Source organism: Tamandua tetradactyla, chromosome 9 (assembly GCF_023851605.1).
Source record: "Tamandua tetradactyla isolate mTamTet1 chromosome 9, mTamTet1.pri, whole genome shotgun sequence".
Lineage (NCBI taxonomy): Eukaryota > Metazoa > Chordata > Mammalia > Pilosa > Myrmecophagidae > Tamandua > Tamandua tetradactyla.
The window spans coordinates 68,939,724-68,963,235 of record NC_135335.1 but is presented as its reverse complement, the minus strand read 5'-3'; the positions used below and the strand labels follow the sequence as shown (position 1 = coordinate 68,963,235).

Genomic DNA, 23,512 nt, shown 5'->3' with positions numbered 1-23,512 from the left:
AGGATCTCCTGTAGTTCTCAGTCTACCTGCCAGGGACTGTTGGAATAACCTTTCAATTTACAAAGACTCCTACACTTTTTTACTATTGGACTTTAAATGGAGATGCTTGATGTTCTCAATCTGTGAATGTGGGTGACTTCCTGTTGGGAGTAAGTGCTGACGTTAATTCAAGTGTTCACATCAATTTTGAGTTCAGCCAATCAGACCCCCTTAATTCCTGCCATCAAAAGCTGTGTGCGTTTTAAACTATTCTGGAGTAATATGGAGGTGAGAAGTTTGTGTGTGTGTAAGAGTTTTCCTGGCACAAGCAAAGGGGGTTGGAAAGGCACTGCAGTTCCTATTCATCTTTACAAATATAACGCTGACCTCCACAGGGAGATCTATCTAATATAAACCCTTCATGCCTTGAGTACTCTAGGGTAAGGCATTAAAGGGCATCACTCATGCTGCATCTCACGGCTACGACCGGACTATGGATCATTGATGAATGAGCCAGCGGTTGAATGTTTAGCAGGCTGTGACGACTTTGCACGGAAATATGAAAATTTATTACCAGCTTGCCACATCAGTGCCTGCCCTGCCTGCTTTCTCTCGTTCCCTCCCGTCGTGGACTCCCACTCCATCTGACAATCAAGCCCTTCTCGCTCCCCAGTTTCCTCTCCCCTGCAGTGAACTGATTGCTTTAAACTGTCACCGAGTCCTGGCCGTCCTTTCTCCAGAGCTGTGGGACTAAACATGAGGCCGTTGGACCAGGGTTTTACTTTTATTTATTTATTTGTATTCATTTGATTGCTTTGCTCATGACCTTGCTGAGGGGGCTAAAGGTTGTCGGTTCTCTGCGCTATAAAATCTGTGCGGCGACCAAAGTAGGGACGATGTGGGGTGGGGAGGGGGGAGGAGGTGAGGAGAAAGGAAGGAGGCAGAAGGGAAAAGGAGCGGACTGGAGAGCCAGAGAGAAGAGGAAGGAGGAGAGACAGAGAGAGGAGAAGATCAGGCAGACAGGCTCCGCCAGCCAATCAGAGGCGCGCTCCCGAGCTGCAGAAGCCCCAGCCTGGCTGCCCGAGGCTCGGAGGTGCGCGGAGCTGGAGTCTGGGGCTCTCCGAGGACCCCGGAGCAGCTGTGCCGTGAGCCCAGCGAAAGTCCCCTCTTTGCTTCTCGTAAATTAAGTTCCTTTCCACCAGTTAGGGCAAGCCAGCCAAGGTAAGGCTTAAATAAATGTCACTTCACTATGGAGTGACATTAATATATCTTTTTTTGTTTGTTTTTATGTTTTTTGTTTTTTTGTTTTTTTTCGTACAATGGGGCTGCTTACCTAGTGGTGAGTCAAAACAATATTTGGTGAAATCTTCCTCTAGGATTGGTTTCACAGGATCTGGTGCTAATGGGAAAGTTGTAGCCGATGCCTTAAGCCTGATTGCTAGTGTAATATTGTCTTTTCTTCTCCGGAGAGGTTGCATTAGAGCCTATGGAATGCGAGTCTGATAAGCCAGCTGGCTCTCTGTTTATGTTTCTCTGTGAATGTGTTGTTATCTGCCCTGCCCCTGAAGAAGTTGGAAGAATACTCTGCAAGGCGCATTTGAATAACGATGGCATCAAAATGAGCTCTCAGGTGTATCTATTTGTAAAAGTGAGGCAAAGCATTATCAGAATAAAAACAGGGACATTGAAATTGAAATCTCGACAGTGCATTTTAATTATTGCCTTTCCAGTATCCTCTAAAATTGCCCTGAAACTGCAGTAGAGCAAAGCTCATTTTCTATTTTCTTCCTTACGTTCTTTCTTTTTTTTTTCCACGAATCGCTTCCATAAATGCTTATTAAGGTTTAAGATGAAACTTTTATTTCTTTTAAAGGGCACTATAAATGATGCATGAAAAGAAATTAGATAGCCTCCTGCGACTAGCAACCCCCTTTCTTCAGTATCTGCTCTTGGGTTTGTTAACTCTGGTTCATTTCCTTTTCTTAACTTCCTGAATCTGATTTAAGTGTGGAGAGAGCCCTATTATTTCATCTTATTCCCATGCTTTTAAAACAAGGTAAAAATTATGCTTTATGCACATTTGCATGTCGTGCGTGTGTGTGCGTGTGTGTGTGTGCTGTATGTACAGATGTGGAACTGGGGAAACCTCTCATATGTAACAGGTGAAACAGAGAATTTTATTAGCAAGAGTTATTAAAATATTTTCGTCTTTGAGTGGCTGTTGTATTTAATGAACTTTCAGTTTAATAAAGAGTTAATCCTCTGCGTTTCCCCTGATGGAAAACAAGAGAAAATAAAATGAAAATGTTAGCTAAAATGATTATGGTCTTTGGATTGCTCAGGTGATGGCATCACTGCTTTGAGCAGAGAGACAGATCAAAGAAAGATTTTGTTATGCAGCTAAAAAACTAACTACGGGTTCTGACTGTGTTTTCAAACCTTTATTTCCCACTCTGGGATCACCCACAGATTTTACAAGGCAGGGGGCTTTACTTCTGCAGTAATTGTTCTCCCCTGTTTTATTGTACTTGTCTTATCAAAAAAAAATATTGAATTTTAAATCAAGAATTTGAGCTTCACACTAGATCTCATATGTACCTTGCTGGATGTGGAAGAAGGAGGGCAGGTTGATGTGATCCTAGGGGAAAATTAGCCCATAGACTAACCCTGGTCTGGTTTCCTTCAAGTCCCCTGTTAGTGCATTTTATTTCAGATTTCCTAACATATATTCACCTAATGTGTGTCACACTTAATAAGGTGTGGGTTTGGCAGATAAGCATTTTATAAACTATATATCTGATGCTTTTTGTTTGCTTTTTTGCAGAGGTAGCTAATTTAAGAGATAGAAAATAAAAATACAAAAAGAAACCAATAATCAAGTTTTACTTCTTCCTTTACTATTCTGTAGACACTGTAAGTAGAAAATGGGGATTTGCTATTTTAGGTGCAGGAGCAATGTCCAACTGAAGATAATTCCAATAGCAAAGAAGACAATAATAGTAGAAACAGAGTAAGTGACAAGTAACTGTAGCTGTAACTGTATCCTCTGTCTGTTCAATATAATTAGCTACAGCATTTGCAAGCATGGGCAATAACAACCAATGCCTGAATAAAATCTATACATTGTGCATTATGTCTCCTAATGAGTTACTTCAGACAGAAATAGTGGAATCAAGAGAATGAATGATTCATTATAACTTTATGAATTCTTAAGATGAAGGGAGCTGTATAGTGTAAACATAAAGTATTTATTCCATGGCTGATATAAATATCATTGTGGTTTGTATTGAGCTTTTGTGGTCTGCTGAACACATACCTGTGTTCCACCTGTTCTGCAATTGGCTTGGTAATGATATACCTTGTATATTTACATTTACAACCTGACTTAATAGTCATCTAGAATTGAAACATACATGTACACTGGAATGTATCTAAGCTAAAACATATTGTACTTATTGATGCGAAAAAAATGTATTTATCTGGAATCTATAATAATTGACACAAAGGTAGAGAAGCAGATTGAGTGATTAATGACATTGGATGGCCTTCCTTTGCATTTTCTAAGTAGAGGACTTTAAAGTCATTAGTTTTCTTAATTATATGTCTTCGTAGTTGCTTTATAAATGTCTACAGAATGATGTTCTAGGTAGGGAGTCTTAGCCTCAATGCTGTTGATAGTTTGAACTTGATAATACTTCATCATGGGGGGCTGTCCTATGTATTAGGGTTTAGCAGCATCCCTGGTCTCTATCTAATAGATGCCAGTAGCAGCATCACCAAGTTGTGGCAATGAAAAATATCTCTAGATATTTTTAAATGTACGTTGAGGTGAAAAAAACCATCCCCCTTCTCCCACCCAGAGCTACTGTTAAAGGCAAAAGCAAAGGATGTGTACAGAGAAGGGTAGTGAAGGTACTATTTGAATAGGCCACTGCTCATGTGTTTGGGTGCCCCAGTTATGGTCTCCCTTCTCTTGCTTTGATACTGTATTTCTACTTATAGGTATCACTAGGTCCCTGTCACAATACTGTGGGAGAGTTTATCAATCCTATTTTTCTCTATAAACTCAGAAGTTAGAGCTGTATCATCATATGATAACATTTTGAGGGCAAGACAGAATATAAATTGAAGAAGGACCAAGTAGATGTTAAGGCAGAAGACAATGTTGACTTCAATATTTTTTCAGATGATCCTTTAATATAAATACTAAGCCAATGACAGATCCTGCTTTTCTCTATTCTACAAATGCTTTCACCAAATTTTCTGGAGTGTGTACATGCGTGGGTGTTGGGGAAGGGATGCACTCTGGTAATTCTGTGCTGAAGATTGTTCTAAGTGTTCAAGACTCCATTCAGAGGCTGCAGAAGTAAGGGGAAAGCATTTTGATTTTAAAATCACAGTTGTCAGCCAGTGGTGATGTGTAGCACAATGGAAAAAAGCACTGAGCTTAATGATTTGAAGGCATAGTAGAATGTGGATCCTGCCAGGAATTACTCGAATTACTTGCTACTTTTATGGAGGCTTTTTTCCTCATCTGTAAAGGTGCTAAAAATTGGTTTGAGGACCAAATAATACCAGGTGTGAAATGGGTTGGAAGTTATAAATGTCTATACAAATGTTTGTAAAATTATTATGGATATGATGTCTTGGGGGTTTGTTCGAGAATTGCTTCAGCACCCTAAACTTTCCAGCTATTTTAGTATGGTTTAAAGTCATCTATAGCATAGTTCTATCTTTGAAAAATGTCTTAATGGATGAAAGAGACCATTACCAATTTGAAACGTGATTGAAAATTATGGATAGTTATAATCTCTTCATCTTATTTCCATTCTTCCCCATGTTATCGACTTACCTATTTTGTAAAAATACAGAAAAATAGAACATTGCTTGAAATTCACTGTTCAATAGTAAACTTTATTACTAACTTGGTGTATACTTTTACTGATTTTTTTTTTTTTTTGCATTGGCAAGCACCTGGTGTATATTTTTAAATGAATTTTTCTGTAAGTTAACCAATATTGATATCGATATATAATTATACAATTAAATATAGATTTAAAGTAAACGCGTAGTTGTATAGATGAGGTGCATACATTAAAATACATATACGTACACAAGCATATTTTTACATAATATTAATGCAATGTGATGATATACTCAATCAATATTACAGCTTGGACAGTCTTCCATGTGTATATATATCCATGTTTTTACAATTGCCTGATGCTTGAGTTTCCTTGGCTGCTCAAGCAAATATCATGCAATGGAATTCATTAGCTCAAAATTTTGACTCTAAGACAAATTCAAATCTAATCATGATCAAGGTCTTGCTTTCCTCCCAAAGACTGGCATTCTAGGGCTGGCAGCCAGTGATGCTTGGTCTTTATTCCTTGTCACATAGCAATACATATGGTGGTCTCTCCTGGCCTCTCCCTTCTCTTCCGTGTTTCACTGAACTTCAGCTTCTTGTTTCTGGGGTTTTTCCCTTTATTTATCTGAATTTCATTCTCTTTATAAAGCACTCCAATAATAGAATTAAAACCCATCCTGACTGAGTTGGGCTATACCTGAACTGAAGTAACCTAATCCAACATTCCTATTTACAATGTTTTCATGCCCTCAAGAATGGATTGAGTTCAAGAACACGATTTTTGAGGGGTCCATAGCTCCCAAACCATCACACTCAATAAACAAATATGTGCAGGCTTGATATTTAGGTCAGGTTTAGTGTCGTGAGTGCTTTCTACTCTCTTTAAGTCAGGGTATTTTTTAATTACTGGCTGTCTCTGCCATCTTGACTGTTAAAAATTTTTATTATCACATAGGATTGTACAGATATACTATTATCTTTTAACTAATCCCCTATTAAAATGCCCTTTTACAAGAGGGAAAAGAAGGCTCATACAAATTAAATAATTTAATATCTTCATCCCTGCTGATAGTGTTTTGATTTTTAAGCACTGTACTTGTTCCAAGAAGATATATCCAAGAAAATAAATGGACAGAGGGAAGGTTGTTAGAATATTCTTCACCAGGGACATGTAGGAATATGTAGAACAGATATGTTTTCTCTCATGTACTTTAATATGACTGAATGTTGCTTCTATGGCTACCAGAATGTTCTGATATGAAGACTTGTATATTGCTGGGCTGTATCAATTATAACCTGACAAGAAAACATAATTCCATCCTTAGAAGAATTTGAGTGAAATATTTGAATAAAACAAAGATAGCATTTATCTGAGCTCCTTGAGTTCCAGAACTAAATATTATTCAAGATTGCACTCACAGTGCATGGAGTAGGGTAGGTAAAAGTTGGCAAAATGAATCCAAACTTATTCAAATGTCTCTTCTGAACAGGAACTTAATTATTATTTCCTTTTCATTTTCTGTTTAAATGACCATAAGGACCCTCTAATAGGTATTTATTGTCACTATATTGAGGCCTTTAGGGTACTTGCATATGACTATGGGAAATCAAATTTGAGTGACAAGTTGCACTTGATCCAGTTACATTCAATCAGTCTATTTATACTTTAGTCAAAAGTATAAGCGAAAATACCTAAGTTATACAGTTTTGAATGGGCTATGAATAAAGGCAGGCTGCGATTTTAACCATCATATTATAAAGAATTTATTAAAACCAATAGTTACACAGGTGTAGTAAAACTAGTACTTCCATTTATTCCTGGTGAAAATGAAAATTAATATACTAGTTTTGCAATTTGCATTCCATTGTAAGAGACAGGAAAGAACAAATTCCTTTTTTTAAATGTGGCTCCCTACATATGTGCATTTCTATATCTATGATATAGGACATGTATATTGTAGGGAATTTTGTTCACAACATTTTTTTTTTTTTTTTTTGGACTGGGCAGTGGGGTGCATGAGATGGGAATTGAGCCTGGAGACCTGCATGGCAGGTGAGATTTCTGCCATTGAACTGCCCATGTACCCCAGGATAAATGTCTTTATATACAATTCTGGGAAGAAATCATTAGAACATAAACCCTAATATCCCAAATGAAAAAATTCCTTAAGAAGTTAAAATTCATTTTAGAAATTTAAATCAATCTGAATAACAGAATCATGGAATTTTATATAGTATATTAAAACTGGATGCGGAATCTTATGCACACTGTGATTTTTAAAAATGATTTATGATAATTCATTTAGTTGGGCAATACATTAAGATGAAAATGTATACTTTCTCCTAATTTTTCTATGTTTATATTATTTTTTAAATGTGAAATTAGTCATTCTTAACTGTAGTATGTGCTATACTTTTAATGAACAGTGACAGTTCAAATGAGAAATATATTTTGGCTGTATACTATTTTGCTGCTTTTATGGAGAACCCACTGATTGATTAGCCAATGGTTTGATTTAACTTAGCAATAGGTAAATACTATTAATAATAAGAATATAATGATTATAAAAATAATATTGTCGAGGTCAAAAGGTAAACCAATTCGAAAAGACTCCTCTTTTTATTCTTATTTTTGAAATTTTACTTTTAGAGAATTTGTTTTGTTTTTTAAAACAGAAAAAAAGACAAGTTAAATATTAAAGTTTACCTTAACACATTAAATTAAATTATGATTTTACAGGTATTCATTAAATGACAGAAATTGCATTCTTCGTGGGTAGAGAGATGGTAAGCAAAGCAAATAACTAATATTATATGGTACTTGTAGAAAATGATAATTATAAGGAGAAAAACCATTATAGCCATAAAAACTGCCACAGAGAAGGTAAACTTGAATGAAGGCTTGGAGGAGGGAGAGATATGAGCAATGCTGATGTCTGGGGAACCATACTCCAGGCACAGCAAAAAGCAAGAACAAAAGCCCTGGAGGATGAGCATGCTGGCTATTAGGGGAATACCAAGAAGACCAGTGTGAAGTGAAGTGACAAAAAAGGAGCGTCAGAGGAGACACTATTAAGGAGTACCAGAAACCAGATCATGGAGATAGCCTAGAGCTTAGTGTGAGGGCTTCAGATTTTCCTTAAGACAATTGAAACAGCATTAGATATTTCTGAATAAGGAAGTGGCATGATCTGATTTATGTAGTAACCAGACCTCGGGCTACTGTGTTGCAGCTAGACTGTGAAAAGGAGGAAGGACAGAAATGAGGAGTCCACTTAGAAATCCAATCCAGTAATTCTGGGGCTAGATGGTGAAATGGACCAGAGTAGCAGCAGTGGAGGTGGTGAAAGATGATGGGATTTTATGTCTATCTTGAAGATAAAGCTGAAGGGACTTGATAAATGATATAGACACGGTGGGGGAAAGAGAGTTTCCAACTGAATAAACTCAACCCCAAGACCAAAGAATAAGCCAGGCAGAAGATTGCGTATGAATTTTAGTTAGGGGCTAGCTAACAGAAGATAGTTCTTCCCCACGGCCGCCGGTTGAGAATTGAAAGTCAACAGTCAGCTCCAAAAGACAAGAGAGAGCAAAAGTGCCAAGAGGATGGCTTATAACACTGGCAGGGTATCGTGAGACTCAATTACAGGAAAGTTGATCGGGAAGGGGAGTTTTAAGTTCTTTGATCTTTGACACCTGCCCAGTCATGTAGGTTGCTGTGTAAGTGGGAATGTCACAGATACAGCAAAATACACAAGTCTGAAGTTCAGAAGTGAGGTCTGTGCCAGAGATATGTAACTAGGAGTCATTGCTCTTAGAATGTATTTATAGCCAGGATACTGAATGAGTGTCAAGAAGAAAGAGGAAAGACCCAAGGACCAGCTTTCCTGCAACACAACCTCTTTGGGTTGAGAAGATAAGGAAGAAAAAAGGACACTGAAAGGAGGAGATGGAGAGGGAGGAAGAAATACTGGTGAGCAAAGTCTTGGGGAAGCCAGGGGAAGATGGATTCCAAGGAGAAGAGTGTCTTAACTAGCATTTTTAAAATATTAAAATGGAAACTCCCAAATATATAAAACACAGTCACTATATACATTAAGAGTATTTTCATTTTAGGATATAAATGAGCCATTTCCTTATTTTTTTAAGGTTTGTCTTTGAAGGACCTTATTCAATATGGTCACTTACTATTCTCATTTATAATAATCATTTTAGATTCAGCATATTTCCACCATCTGTTTTCTGGTATTTCTTAACGGTGTTTCCTCTGATGCTCACTTTTTATCACTTCACTTCGTTTCACACTGGCCTTCAGAAGGATTCTTGATGTCATGGAAAAAATATTGCCACAGATTTATTGGCTTCATTATCTGTGGTTTTCATTCATTAAAGTCATTGTTGTCTTCTGATTTATGTGTTGCCTTTACCTGAAGTTTGATGTCACAATTATCATTTTACAGATATGGTTAATTTGCAACGTCAAATATGTCTCATTTACTGATAACTCTTTGAGAATTGTTCTCTGTCAACCCAAAACTACTCTAGAAATAATTATAAGAAAAGAAGAATAGATCAGATATGGAAAGTTTCCTCCAGCCAATATCCGATTAAGGCCCTCAGTGTTTTCACTTTGCCATGTTACTAGTGATTTATGCTCATCCCTGCGAGAGCTGGAGACATTATTAAGAACTGAGAAATAAATCTGCAGTTTAAGCTGCAAGTATGAGGTGACTATAAAGCTGGGAAACTGATATTTAAACAAATACACAAGATGACTGTATTAGGAAGATTATATCAATGGTGCTGACACCACTTAAAGCATTCTTTCAGATAACTATTCCAAAAGCCACACATGCACAGAACCTTTTAAAATAACACTCTGTTTCTTAGCCAAAAACGATAATATTCAGCTTGATTAGCTATCTCTTTATCATCCATTCTTCACTTGGAAAGTTTTATAATATCAGATCAATTAAGTGATGCAACTTTTGAAACTTGGTTTTGGGAGAGTCCTTATAACAGTATTTTGAACAAATTTAATAATGTGTAAGTGCTATGTGAAAACATGGAAGGCTAGTGCAGCAGGCAGGGAAATGCCCTCCAAAGATGTGCAATTCCTAATACCAGGCACTTGTGAATAGGTTAAATAACACGGCAAAGGGGAATTAAGGTTGCAGATAAAATTAATGTTGTTAATTAGCTGACCTTAAATAGGAGGATTAACCTGGATTATCCAGGTAGGCCCAATGTAATCACAGGAATCTTTAAAAGTAGAAGAGGGTGGCAAAGAGGGGGTCAGATGAGGTCATCTAAGGAAGACTCTGCCTGGTATTGCTTGGTTTGACAATGAGGAAGATGTTACACTGAGAAAAGCGTGCAGCCTCTAGAAGCTGTAAAAGGCAAGGAAATGGATTTTTCTCCTAGTGTTTCTGACTAGGAGCATAGCCCTGCAGGCATTTTGAGACCCGGGGCAGACCTCTGAACTAAAAACTGTTAAATAACAACTCTGTGTTTTTTCAAGCCACAAAGTTTTTGGTAATTCATTATAGCAGTAACAGGAAATGAGTACAACCAGTATACTAGAGAGTATTAAGTTCTGCCTTTTTATAAACAACACATCTTATGAATTTTCTTAGAAGGATGTACTAATTATACCACTAACCTGACATAATTATATCATTTAACATTAAATTGGTGCAAGCATCATGATATCAATCCTGAAGGCTGGCATCCTAAAAGAAAATATAGGCTGTAATCATTACTAATGAAAGAAAATAATTTATCCTACCCAATGCATATTTTCATTAATAATTATAATAAATTATAGATTATACTTAACATATTATTATAATATAATGTGATAAACATATTATACTGTTATTTTTTGGGGGTTTATTGAACATCTGGTTCCTGTGTACAAATACACTTCCATTACATAGATTATTCATTTATATAAATATACAAATAAATAACAAGGTCCAATGTACAACAAATAGTGAAATGAATCCATAGTCTTCTCACCTTTCACCCCCTTTGACTTTTGCAGCAAGTGAAATGTTCATTCAACTTTTGAAGTATACCACTAAAAGAAACACGAAGTTTGATAATGGTAGAGGGTGGTGCAACCTTGGCTCAGTGGCAAAATTCTCACCTGTCATGCCAGAGACCCGAGTTCAATTCCTGGTGCCTGCCTATGCAAAAAGAAAAAAAAAAAAGACTATAAGAAAATAACCAAATAAAACATCTTTTTTCTGGCTTAAAAAAAGTTTCATAATGGTAGAACATGCTTTAGTTTATAGACTTTAAAGATTATAACCAGATATAATAGACAAAGACAAACTAGAATGATAGTATCTGCATGCTTTTCTTTTTCATTTTTTAAGCAAGTGACCTTGAACTGTCACTTAACCTTCCCAAAACTTAAATGGGGGAAAAGTTAACCTTTTAACTTAACCTTTCCCAAGTTGAATGGCTTTTACTAATGTTTAATCATAACATTTATGAGAAAGTTTACAGAGAAAAAATAAGATAATAGAGTAAGGCAAATCATCTAATAACATTTGATTCATTACAGTTTTATTTCAATCTGAAATGTCATGCAAATATGGTTTACCTCTTCTGTTTAAAAACCCTTTTCAATATGTGGTTCTAACAGTGGTAATTTGAACTCCCCACCTGTAGGTGGTTCAATCCTGTCAAGACAAATAACCCAAATATGTAAAATGCACCATTCTTCCCTGATGTAGCTTGTTTCTGGTTTCAGTGGTACAAGAACAAATTCCAACTGAACTTTCATATTCTTTGTAATAACAAATGTCCAAGTGAGTCAGGGCTTTCAAGGGTGACTTCAGCTAAGTGCAGAGTCCAGGGAAGCTTAAACTTGCTGAGAATGCATTGGCACCTCATCTGCTTCTAAGGATTTGTCTAGGAATCCAGAGTCAGACATTGATTCCAAGTCACATGTCCATCCCTGACACTGGAACAAATACCATTTTATATTCTCTTTTTTGCTCTCTCATTTATTGTTTTTATGTGAATCCTTTAAATGATCAAGTGATAGAAATTTTAATTTGACTTATTCATTTTAATAAGTCAAATGATAAAAAAGTTTAATGACCTCCATTTTCTTTTATCAATCCCCGCTCAGCTGAAAGATGGAAAAAATGATCATTTGTTAACCTAGCTACACCTTTCTCATACACCTGTAGAATATACACATATACATATGTATATGTGTATATTCTTGTATATGTTCATTTATACATGCATGTACATTATATACATATAATTACGTACATTGCCCACATCTGTGAGATGGTAATATATATTCACATAGTTTCTTTCAATTTTCTTTTCCTTTTGTTTTAAATTAGGGCTGTGCTTTTATTCATATTGTGATAGTGCATATTTTTCTTAATATTTTATCACAGAAATCTCTATATGTCAGCATCTTAATGTAGGTCTTATATTCATCTCCTCTCATTTTCAACTCTGTTTCATTCTGTATGTTCTACCATATTTCATCTCTTTTGTGACGTTTGTCTTCTTCTTCCCACACTGTACGTGTTCCTCCTTCAGTTTTTCTGTTTTCAATTCTACATAAAATATTGACAATTCTTACTCTTATATTTCTAAGTATTTCTGTTTTCTCCCTTTGCCATTCTTGAATCCACCAGTCTTTCTTCTTTCCCTAATCTGCCCCAAATCCCCAATCATCTTCTTTCCCTAATGCCAATTCACCTTATATGACTCCTAAAGTAAAGGCTTGAGTATGGTAGCCATCTAATTCTTCCTTGGTAATGAAGACTAAATCCAAACTCCTTCTCTGAAATATTACGGATGACAATCATCATGCAGGTCATTCGTCAGGACAGCTTAAAGGTCATGAGTATTACTCAAATAATGTGCCAACTTTGTACTGGCAAGTACTCAATGACCACATCTTAGAATCAATGCATATGGCTTTTTTTTTGCAGACAATGTATTGTTTTCCCTCAACAATTATTTCCTTTAATTATGTAGATTGCCTATATCTGTGAGATGATGTTATTTAAAATGTCACCTGCAAAGTTATTGCATTGTCTTTGATAGCTGAACTCCATTATTTTTCTGGATTTTTTGAACATATCATTTAAAATACATTTAAAATACAATTTAAAATAGCTTGTTTTTAACAGAATTTGTGGTATTTTTATTAAGGAAAGTTTGCTTTGAACAATTTAGAACTCAACTGAGTAATTAAAAGCACGGAAAAAGGCCAATTATAATCGTAGGAGAATCAGTAGTACATGAATATCAAGGGCTTGGAAATTGCAGTGGCATGCATGGCCATTTCTGATGAGGTGCTCTCACCAACTTCAAACGCAACTCCATATATGATCCTGGAGATATGTAACAGTTATGAATAGTTTGCTGTTTCTCAGAGAAAATATTTCACTCCATTTCCAGTCTTGTGCTAAGGAGAATTTTATGTGTATGCAAAAAGGTATTTTTAACACTTAAATTTAGTATTAGCATCTTGGAAGTGCTGACTCTTCTGAGTGTAAAATTGAGGCTTTCAGAAAGAAGTAAACTAGGACACTCTGTCAGCATCCTGGGAATGATACCCACTATTTTACTAAGGGAAGTGCCAAACATGTAAAATGATGAACACATTAGCTCAATGAATAGGCTATATTGTTCTAACCAATAAACTCTACAAAAATAGTTTATTCTTAGCTAATACAAGTTTATGCCCTAGATTTATTAAGCAAAAAAAAAATACTGATTTTCTGAGAGAGATAAAATATTTAAAATAACAGTTTCTTCAAATCAATTGTTTTTAATTGTTATTGATCTCTCCACTGTCAATGCTTAACTCAAAGCCTGCTTTTCGTTGAAAATGCATTCACTCAGATGTTTATCGAAGTACACATTTTTCCTGCATACTCCACAATTTACTTTTCTGAACATTAATTTACATCCAATATCACTGTTTTCTCTGATATACTGCAAATCATTAAACAAAAACTTCACAGAAAATAGCATTCTTATGAAATGCAAAAGTAGCAAATTTTGGCCAAGAATGTTTCAATGGGCAAAAATGATATCACTGAATTTAATACAAAGTGTCTTTTTTCTATATGGTATGACATGGAGAGAGTACACCAAAAAATATTCACAGCAAGTATTTAATAAAAGTACATGCTTTAATCTCAAATTTTAGTTTAATTAACTTTACTGATTTATTTAATTTAAGAATTCATTTCCTTTCTTATAGGTTCAATAATAGCACCTCGAAAAAACTCAGAATTAATCAGTAAAAATACATTGTCTACATTTGGAATAATGAGACTTTGGGAGATATGCATAATGCTTAAATAAGTTATTTACTAAATAATAGATCACTAAAATTAGTAGTGTTACAGGTCTTGACCTAGTTTAGACAAATGCAAGGAAACTATGGGCATAAAGAGATGGAAGAATGTGTAAATAAAAATATAGTTAAGAAATTTTGGGATTATTCACATGGAGAACATTGGGGAAAACTCTTGAATTTTAGGATTAAACTCTTACCTATTGGGTTTGATAGGGGATCACTATTACCTTAATAAATGAATACATAAAATAATATGGGATCCATGCTGAAATTAGCAGTAGGCTTGTGTTCTAGATTGCTAGCTGCTGGAATGCGATATACCAGAAACGGAATAGCTTTTAAAGAGGGGAACTTAATAAGTTGCCAGTTTACAGTTCTAAGGTTGTGAAATTGTTCAGATTAACACAAGTCTATAGAAATGTCCAATATAAGGCATGCAAGGAAAGAGACCTTGGTTCAAGAAGGCCAATGCTGTTCAGGGTTTCTCTCTCAGCTGGAAGGGCACATGGTGAACATGGCCACAGTCTGTTAGCTTTCTCTCCTGGTTTCATGAAGTACCCCAGGGGTGTTCTTCTTCATTTCGAAAGGTCACTGGCTGGTGACCCTGTGATTCTATTAGTCTTGTGGCTCTGCTCGGCTCTCTATGGCTTTCTCGTGGCTCTAAAAAAAGGACTCTCTGCAAAATGTTTCCTCTTTTAAAGGATTAATGGGTGGAGTCCCAACTCCATGGAAGTTATCTGTTCAAAAGTTACCACCCACAACTTGGTGGGTCACATTTCCATAGGAACAAGCAAAATGCTCCAAGCCAGCAATATTGAATGAGAATTAAAGGACCTGACTTTTCTGGGGTCCACTACAGGTTCAAACTGACACAGCTTGTGAGTTGTGGTATGGTATGTTGAGACGAGTGGATAGAAGTGGAGAGTTAGGTGCCTTATGTCAACACGGAGAGCTTTCTCCTTGACAAGAAACTTTCCTTCTCTATTTCCTCCATTTTTATTTTTCTCTATTTACATCAATTAAAAATTTGCCAAAAGACCTCTGCTCTTCTGCTCCCCTAAAGGTCTACTAATTTACTCAGTAATGTCAGTTGAATCTCAAAGCCAAATACTAGGTTGACAGAGCAAATTTGTCTGTGCAGAGTCAACCAGGTTAAGCTGCAAGTCTTTTCTGGTACTTTAGAATATACTAATTCCTTTTCTATGTGAAATCTCCTTCGTGGCTTACTGCACTTGAGGTTGGACAGGTGTCACTAACTTCGTTTTGTACATGTGAACCAACGGCTTAGACATGCTTAGACTTGCCCGAAGTAGCACACTGAATAGTAGTCCAGCATCCAACCCCCTACACACACCTCTCTGGATCTCAGCTAGTGGTTTTGCCTCACAGTTCTATCATAAAACTTCTTTAAACAATGGCATAATTATCAACTATCTCTTATCACTTCCACCAATCTGAACATGAGCTAACATCTATCTTCTAATCTCTTGTCTCTGCTCAAACAATAATGAATGAAGATCATTGCCACTATCTACACCCATCCTGACTCTACCCCCTTCCCCAGTCCGCTGCATCATCAAATAACCTTCCCTAATAGAACATCCCCATAAGTGTGCTCTGGTGACCCCCATATTTATAAGACATTGCAGGAACCCATACCCATTTACTCTGCTGAAATTTAACATGGATTAGCTATCTCAGTAAATAATTCCCAAGCTAGAAAGTGCAGAGATTTCACAAACTAGAAAGCTCAGAGATTTCCTTTATGCCTTCCTCATCTTTATCCCTATAGTCCTATGCATTCTACTCCTAACACGTACCTAAAGAATTTTCACCACACTCCTTTACTGCCAACAACCACCCATTCACCTTGGTCCAAATCACTAAGATTTTTTTCTCTAGTCTGCTTGTGCCAACAAATGCACTCCTCAGAAAATTTACCACGTATCAGCCAAAATAAACTTCTTAACATGTAAATCAGTTTGAGTTCTTTCTCTCCCTAGAAAACCTTCAATGGATCCTGATTTTATACATAATAAAAAGCTAACTTCTTGTGATAAGATATAAAATCCTGCATGATCTCAGCTAGCCTCCCTCTTCAACTTGATCCCCACCTTCACTCAACAAGCTGATTATCCTTTCCCCTCCTTAAATGTGCTAAGCCTTCTACAGGACATTTAAATTTGCTAGGTCCTTCTCCCATATCTTTCTATGGCTACCACCAAGTCATCCTTAATATCTTAATCTCTTCCAGTTAAAACTAATACCTGCTTCCCTAAAGTAACTGTCATGTCAGCCTATGTTATTTTAATGTTCTTCAATGATACTGTTTCCTTATTAATATACTCATTTCTTTTTTCTCACCTCCCACTAGCATCTAAACACTCGTTCAGCTGGAGTCTCAGCTGTTTATTCATCTTTGGATCTCCAGTACATACACATTGTACCAATAGCAGATATTGGATGAAATATCCCATAATACATATTCAAGTTAAATACAAGGCAAACATTATATAATACATGTTCTGGTTTGCTAGCTGCCGGAATGCAACACACCAGAGATGGATTGGCTTTTAATAAAAGGGGATTTATTTTGTTGGTTCTTCAGAGGAAAGGCAGCTAACTTTCCACTGAGGTTCTTTCTTACGTGGAAGGCACAGGATGGTCTCTGCTGGTCTTCTCTCCAGGCCCCTGAAAGAATTCCCCGGGGTGATTTCTTTCTCCATCTCCAAGGGCCCGGGCTGAGCTGCAAGTGCTGAGATGAGGAATGCCAAGCTGCTAGACTGTGCTACATTGCGTTCTCTCATTTAAGCACAAGCCAATTAAGTTAAACGTCACTCATTGCAGCAGACACGCCTCCTAGCCAACTGCGGATGTAATTAGCAACAGATGAGATTCACCTACCATTGGCTCATGTCCACAGCAACAGAACTAGGTGCTTTCACCTGGCCAAGTTGACAACTGAATCTAACTACCACAATACATAAACAAAAATTGTAAAAATTCAGGCTTTTTTCTCAACATTTCGTCAAATTTAATTGTTCTTTCTCTTGCTTTGCCTGAGAGTATTGCATACATCATGCCCCTTTACCCCTAACAGTTCAGTGAATTTTCTAAGAGCAAGGATTTTTCTCTTGCACCACCACAGTATCAAATTTAGTAAATTTAACAGTGATCCGATATTTTCACCTAATTTATAGCCCGTATTCCTAATTTGTCAAAATTATCTTAATAGTGTCACTGAAGTTCCCCTCTACCAAAACTAGTAATGGATCCACACAGAATTAGGTATTGGATTTAAGTGTCATGTCTTTTTAAACTCCTTAGTTTGGAACAGTTCTTCAACTTTTTTTTTTTTTTTTTATCTTGCATGACATTGAAATTGTTGAAGGATACAGGCAAATTATTTTATTGAAAGTTTCTCAATTTTGATTTGTCTGATGTGCCTCATGATTAAATTCAGCTAATGTAGTCTTTGAAGTTAGGGAGTAGTCCACAAGACCACCCTCACTTCTGACACCCCTTCCAAGTTTCAGGGTCCCCAAGACCAACCATCTATTCAATAATTTGCTAGAAGGACTCACAGAACTCACTAAAAGCTGTTATGTTCATCGCTATGATTTTTAACAGCAAAAGGATATAGATTAAAATCATCCAAAGAAAGGGCATGGGGCAGGATCCAGAAGAGCTTCCAATTATCCTCTCTATATAAAGTCAATGACAGCATTAATTTTTCTTTGAGACAGAAAGAGTGACAATATGCATGGAGTATTGCAACCAGGAAACTCACCAAAGCCTTGGTATCCAGACAGAGCCTTTATTGGGACTGGTTATGTAAACATGGTCAACTGCTCACATGGCTCACCTCAGTCTCCCGGCACTCTAGAGATTGAAGGTAACCATGTGACCCCAAGACCCCACTCTCAATCACAGGTTTAGACTATCTGGTGTGGCCCAATGCCCCAGGTATTCGAAGACACTGTTATTGGGCAAGACAATCCTAGAGTTTATAGATGACCTCCTAGGAGTTGAGGGCAAAGGCTAGAACTCTTCTTGGAGGAGGTTTAATTCTTTACTGCAAATGTCCCCAACCAGAGTACTCTATAAATGATATTTTATCCTTTTGAGGATCGCACATATGGAAGTACATGTTGTATGCCGAACCCATTTTGTGATGTTAATTCTGAACACCCAGGCAATGTTGCGTCTGGTGTTCCACTATTTAGTTACCTTCTTTGCATTAAGCAAGCTGTGGAGAGACACTTCGAGAACGTGCAAATATCCTGCTCCTCATTCAATTTTCCTTCATAGATTTAGCATTTATTGATGATACTTGCCAAATCAATCTTTACTTCGATTATTGTGAAATGATCATTTTCCAACACCATTGTGGGTTGACGTTCTAATATAGGGAAGAGTACTCCTTTCTCCCTTTTTTCCTTATTACTTTCTATGTATTGTCCATTGATTGGACTCATAGATTCCTATTTTAATCTATAGATAAAATATTGAGGATTTTTAAAATTGAACTTTTAAAATTTTAATTAAAATATAGCATCCTTGGGTAATAGTGCACAATTCATACATGTAGAGCTAAATAACTATCATAAATGGAACATACTCAGGTCATCCCCACCTAGATTACCAGTTAGTTCCAGAAGCAACCTCTGTGCACCTTCATAGTCCCTCCCTCTCCCAAGATATATTCTCTTTATCCTGGTTTCTCATACTGTATATTATTTTGTCTCTTGTATTTTATATAAATAAAATCAAAAGTCTTATTCCATTGTGCTTAGTTTCTCAATATTACTTTTGTGGAAATCATCCATTTTGTTGAATGAATTCATTTTTATTAGGATGAGGGTTACAGTTAGGGTTAGGGTTCAGGTTATATTGTCTATTATAAATAATATAATTATGAACATTCTTGTACTTGACATTTGGAGACCTAAGTATGCATTTATATTGGGTATATACTGGAAATGGAATTGCTAGGTTATAGAGTACACGTATGTTCAGTTTTAATACATAGACAAACAGTTTTCCAAAGTGCTTGTTTTGTCTTATCATTATCATATGAGAAAAGTCCCTGGTATTGCCAACTTTTAATTTTTAGTGATTATTACAAGGATGTAGTAGTATCACATTATGTTTGTACCTAGGTTTATTTTTAACCTTTAAAACTATGGAAAAATTGAGGAATGAGGCAATGAGCACTCATGCACTGCAACTGGATTCATCAATTGCTTGCATTTGTTACTTTTACCGTTATTGATAGCTAGTCATCTAGATGTTTCTGAATAATAAAAGCAATTTTTACACATTAGTTTCACCCTTTTATAATTTGAAATTGAAAGGCTTTCTGAGTTTATAGACTTAGCCTTTTTTAACAGTCACTGAGCATTTTCTTGATTTACTTTAGCAGTTTGCAAGAAGGATGGTAGGATGCAACATAAATATAATGCCCTATGTGTATTTATTTCAGGTGCTAGAGAAGCAAATATGATTTGTAACTGGTGAGGATAACATATAAGTGAGAAAAACAGAGGCCGTGCTAAAATTAAACAAGTTCACTCATTCTGTTCATTATATTTAACTTGAATCAAGCTTGAGATGTCATTTGTAGATAATGTCATAATAGGGACAAAAGAATAGTATCACCTTCTCTTTGTGTCATTCTTCATTAATTAATACATGATCATTATTTACTCCAAAAAGCAAATGGTTTGCATATATATATATATATATATATATATATATATATACTCTTTCTGTTTTTGGTAATACTTATTCACTAATAGCACTTTGATAAGAGAATCTAAATAGTTTCACTATGCTTTCCTATAAAACTCTGGTAATATATGTTAAACTCTGCATAACTATGTACAAATGGAACCTTTGCTGTGGACGTTGGCATTTTTTCTTCCCTGGCTTGGGTTATATGTGATGTGTGTAATCCATCCCCACACCTTGGCTCTGGAATAAATGAGAAACTGCAAACAACTATTGTCAAATAGACATTTAGTAGCTACCTTATATGGGTAAATGTTGTTTAAGATATATGCTTGTAATTAAACCATTTTAGATATTTGTTGTATTTTATATTCTGATTATCGTAAATTTTATTTTATTTTTTTCCTGTAGACTTGCATTCAAACTGTAAATATGATTTGCTTTAACTTGATGTGTTATTTTTAAATCATCATGCCAACAAATTTGTCTTAGCATAAAATATAAAAATAATAAGAAGAAATAATCATGCTTCAGTATAGGGAAGGAATAAGGACTTATTGCATGCAGTTTAATAAGCTATTTTATTTCCTTGTTCATTAGTATCAACCCGTTTCCAATGCTACTGTCCTTAACTATTTGTTATGAAAAGTTGTCAGCACTGCCTGTATATGAGACAAGTTATTCTTCACCAAAACTGTAATTTGGACTGTTTTTAATGTTAATTAAAAATAGCCAAATTTGTTTTGAATGGCAGAACAAATGATTTTTAAAACTTGTTAATATGCATCTTACCTATTTCAACATGTTTTTTTTTTCACACCCTATTCAAGATTCCTTGTAATTATGTTGTTTGAATAAACTGACCATACAAGTTAAAGTAGATAATGCACTACTCAAAATATGAATTTTACACCAAATGAACATCTCTCCCTTCGATGTCACACAGAGTTGAAGTTTTAAAATATGGACCATATCATCCTTTACCCTGCATTCTGATTTACCTTAGTCCTCTGCAGATCAGCTTCATTCATATCTCTCCTCAAAGTCTGATCATTTTTCAACTTTTTTAACAGTTGCTGTATGGGATAATGCTGAGTTTCATACCTTCAGAGCTCTAACTCTAAGTCTCAGGTGTCACATAAACACCCGCAGTTTCAGGAAATGACCAGGTTATACACAAATAGCTCAGTATCTCAGGATTTACAACTAACAGGTACAACTCCTGAATACATGTGACTGCTGTAAGCGCTTACAGTCTAGGACTCTTTACCTGATAACCCATGCTCTCGACTTCAATTCTCCAAGTTAGTCCATATGAGTGAGGCATGACAATATTTGTCTTTTTGTTTCTGACATTTCATTCAACATGCTGCTGAATTATTATTAAAATAGCCAAATTTGTCTTGAATGGAAGAGCAAATGCTTTTTGAAACTCGTTAAGATGCATCTTTCCAATTTCAATATGATTTTTAAAATGTAGATAAATTTATTAAAAGTTAATTTTCAAAAAAAAATCCTTGTTAAGAATTCTAAAAATAAAAATAATAATACAGTTATGGACCATATTCCTAGGAGTCCAGGGAACTTAGCATTTTATTGTTTATTCAGTTCGGTCTTTTATGGTTGACATCATTCTATCTGGAATAACCTTTTCAGAAGGGAAAGTAGGACAGCATTACCTAAAAAACTTAACATGATGAGTTTGAGGGTTTTTCCTAATCAATTTACCTGTGTGTTTCATTTTAAAATTGTTTTTCATTTCATTTTGTTATTCAATGAAAAAAAAGTTATGTAAAAATTAAAAAAATCACTTAACACATATCTTGGAGCATGTTCCAGCCAGGCACAACCCCAAGACCAAATAACGCACCAGGCAGAATACTGCCAATGAGCTTTACTTAGGGTCTTATGAACAGGAGAAAATTCTACCCAGGGGGATGTGAAAGTCAGCACTGGCACAAAAACCAAAAGGGGCAAGTACCAAGGGCAGGGTGTGTGTGGAGGGGCTGCTTATAAGGTGCAGCAGAGTCTCCCAAGATATGGTTCCAATGAACTCTTGTGAAATGTGGTTACTAGTCAGCAGAATCCCATGAGAGTTGACTAGGGGAGGGGAGTTTTACATTTTTTGAACTTTCACATCCTTCCTGGTCATGTAGACTGTGTGCAGTGGGTTGCTCTCAAAATTGAGGAGGAGTGAGACCCAGTACCTGTGTCCTTACAGAACAAACAAGGGCATCTTGTATTATTTTTAAATCTAAACTCAAATATCCGAATACATCATATATTTCATTACCGCACTGCAAATATGTAGACTACTTGTCCACGAAAGTACCAGTAATTGTCTTTATGGAAAATTACCATTGTTTTATTTGTGTCTATTTTTTGTGTTTGTTTATGATGTATGCATATTACAATTTATTGTTATTCATTCATTAAATAATTGATTTGCTTCTTCTTGTCTTTATCATTTTTTGGTCGTATTCATTTTTGCCACCTTAGATCTGTAAGTGCTGTCTAATGCTCTTTTACAGATTCATCTGCTTATCTCTTTATATGTTCTCACTCCCTTGTTCAGCTCATCAGCTTTCATGGTTATCACATATAATTTTATGTCTCCATGTATCTAGAGCTGTCCTTTAACCTCTGAACTGGCCTTTTACTTCCAATAGTCAATAGCAACCCTTCGCCGGGTTATCCTGCCTTTTGCCTAGTGATACATTATACTCCCTGAATTTTTATATGATCATATTAGCTTAATAATGCAGTGGTTTAAACACCTTTTAGGGCATCCTCTTTTGTGATCTAAGACTATCAATGTTCTTTATACTAAATAAAAATAATACATTATACCTAGTTTCATTTTTCTGAATCCATATTGTATAAAGAGCATGAGCTTTAGAATTAGACAAATTATTTTGAAACTTAATGTTTATTTGTAACACCACAGGCAGGTTGTTTCATTTCTGTCATATGCTATGTACAATGACAACTTAAAAGATTAAAATGCTGTATTCTAGGTTGGTAGCACAGAGCACAGTGATAAGCATGAAGACGGCACGCAGTAAAACATAGGCCTTCATCCTTTCTATTCCAGCCATTTCAAATGCTGTTCCTGACATTTCTATTTATAACATTGGCAGTACCAAGATTTTTTCCTTAAGGTCATAATTCTAAATAATGTTCGATATTCTTTATGACATTTCCAATTGTATCAATTTTTTCCAATAGTGTATCTTTTAGGTAAACAATTCTTCTATATTACAGTGATAATCAGTGCATTCTGGGCTGTCAATATCCCTACTTGGCTTACAACATCTCTCAGTGCAGTTTCTGTTTCCTTTATTATTATTATTTTATCTTGTCTCTTTTTTTTTTACAACTTAAGTCTACTATAAACTTCTTGGGGAATAATATTTGATTACTAATTTCTCTTGTATGTTGGCCAGAACCTGTTCTACTAGAGAGTCTATTATGTTGATGGTATATATTTTAATTGATAGTTTGGCATAGAGCTTTTTTTTTTTCAGTAATGTTCACATTTAGATCTGATGAACATTCAATTATACATTTTT

General features: G+C 35.6%; 1 protein-coding gene across 1 annotated transcript in view; it reads left to right on the top strand.

Moving 5' to 3' along the window:
* The first annotated feature begins 1,056 nt into the window (after positions 1-1,056).
* CDH18 (cadherin 18) overlaps positions 1,057-23,512 on the top strand; it is a 518,873-nt gene continuing 496,417 nt past the window's right edge. The window contains exon 1 of the mRNA XM_077115122.1: positions 1,057-1,200. The gene's annotated coding sequence lies outside the window, so the exon portion shown is untranslated. The remainder of the gene's footprint in view (positions 1,201-23,512) is intronic.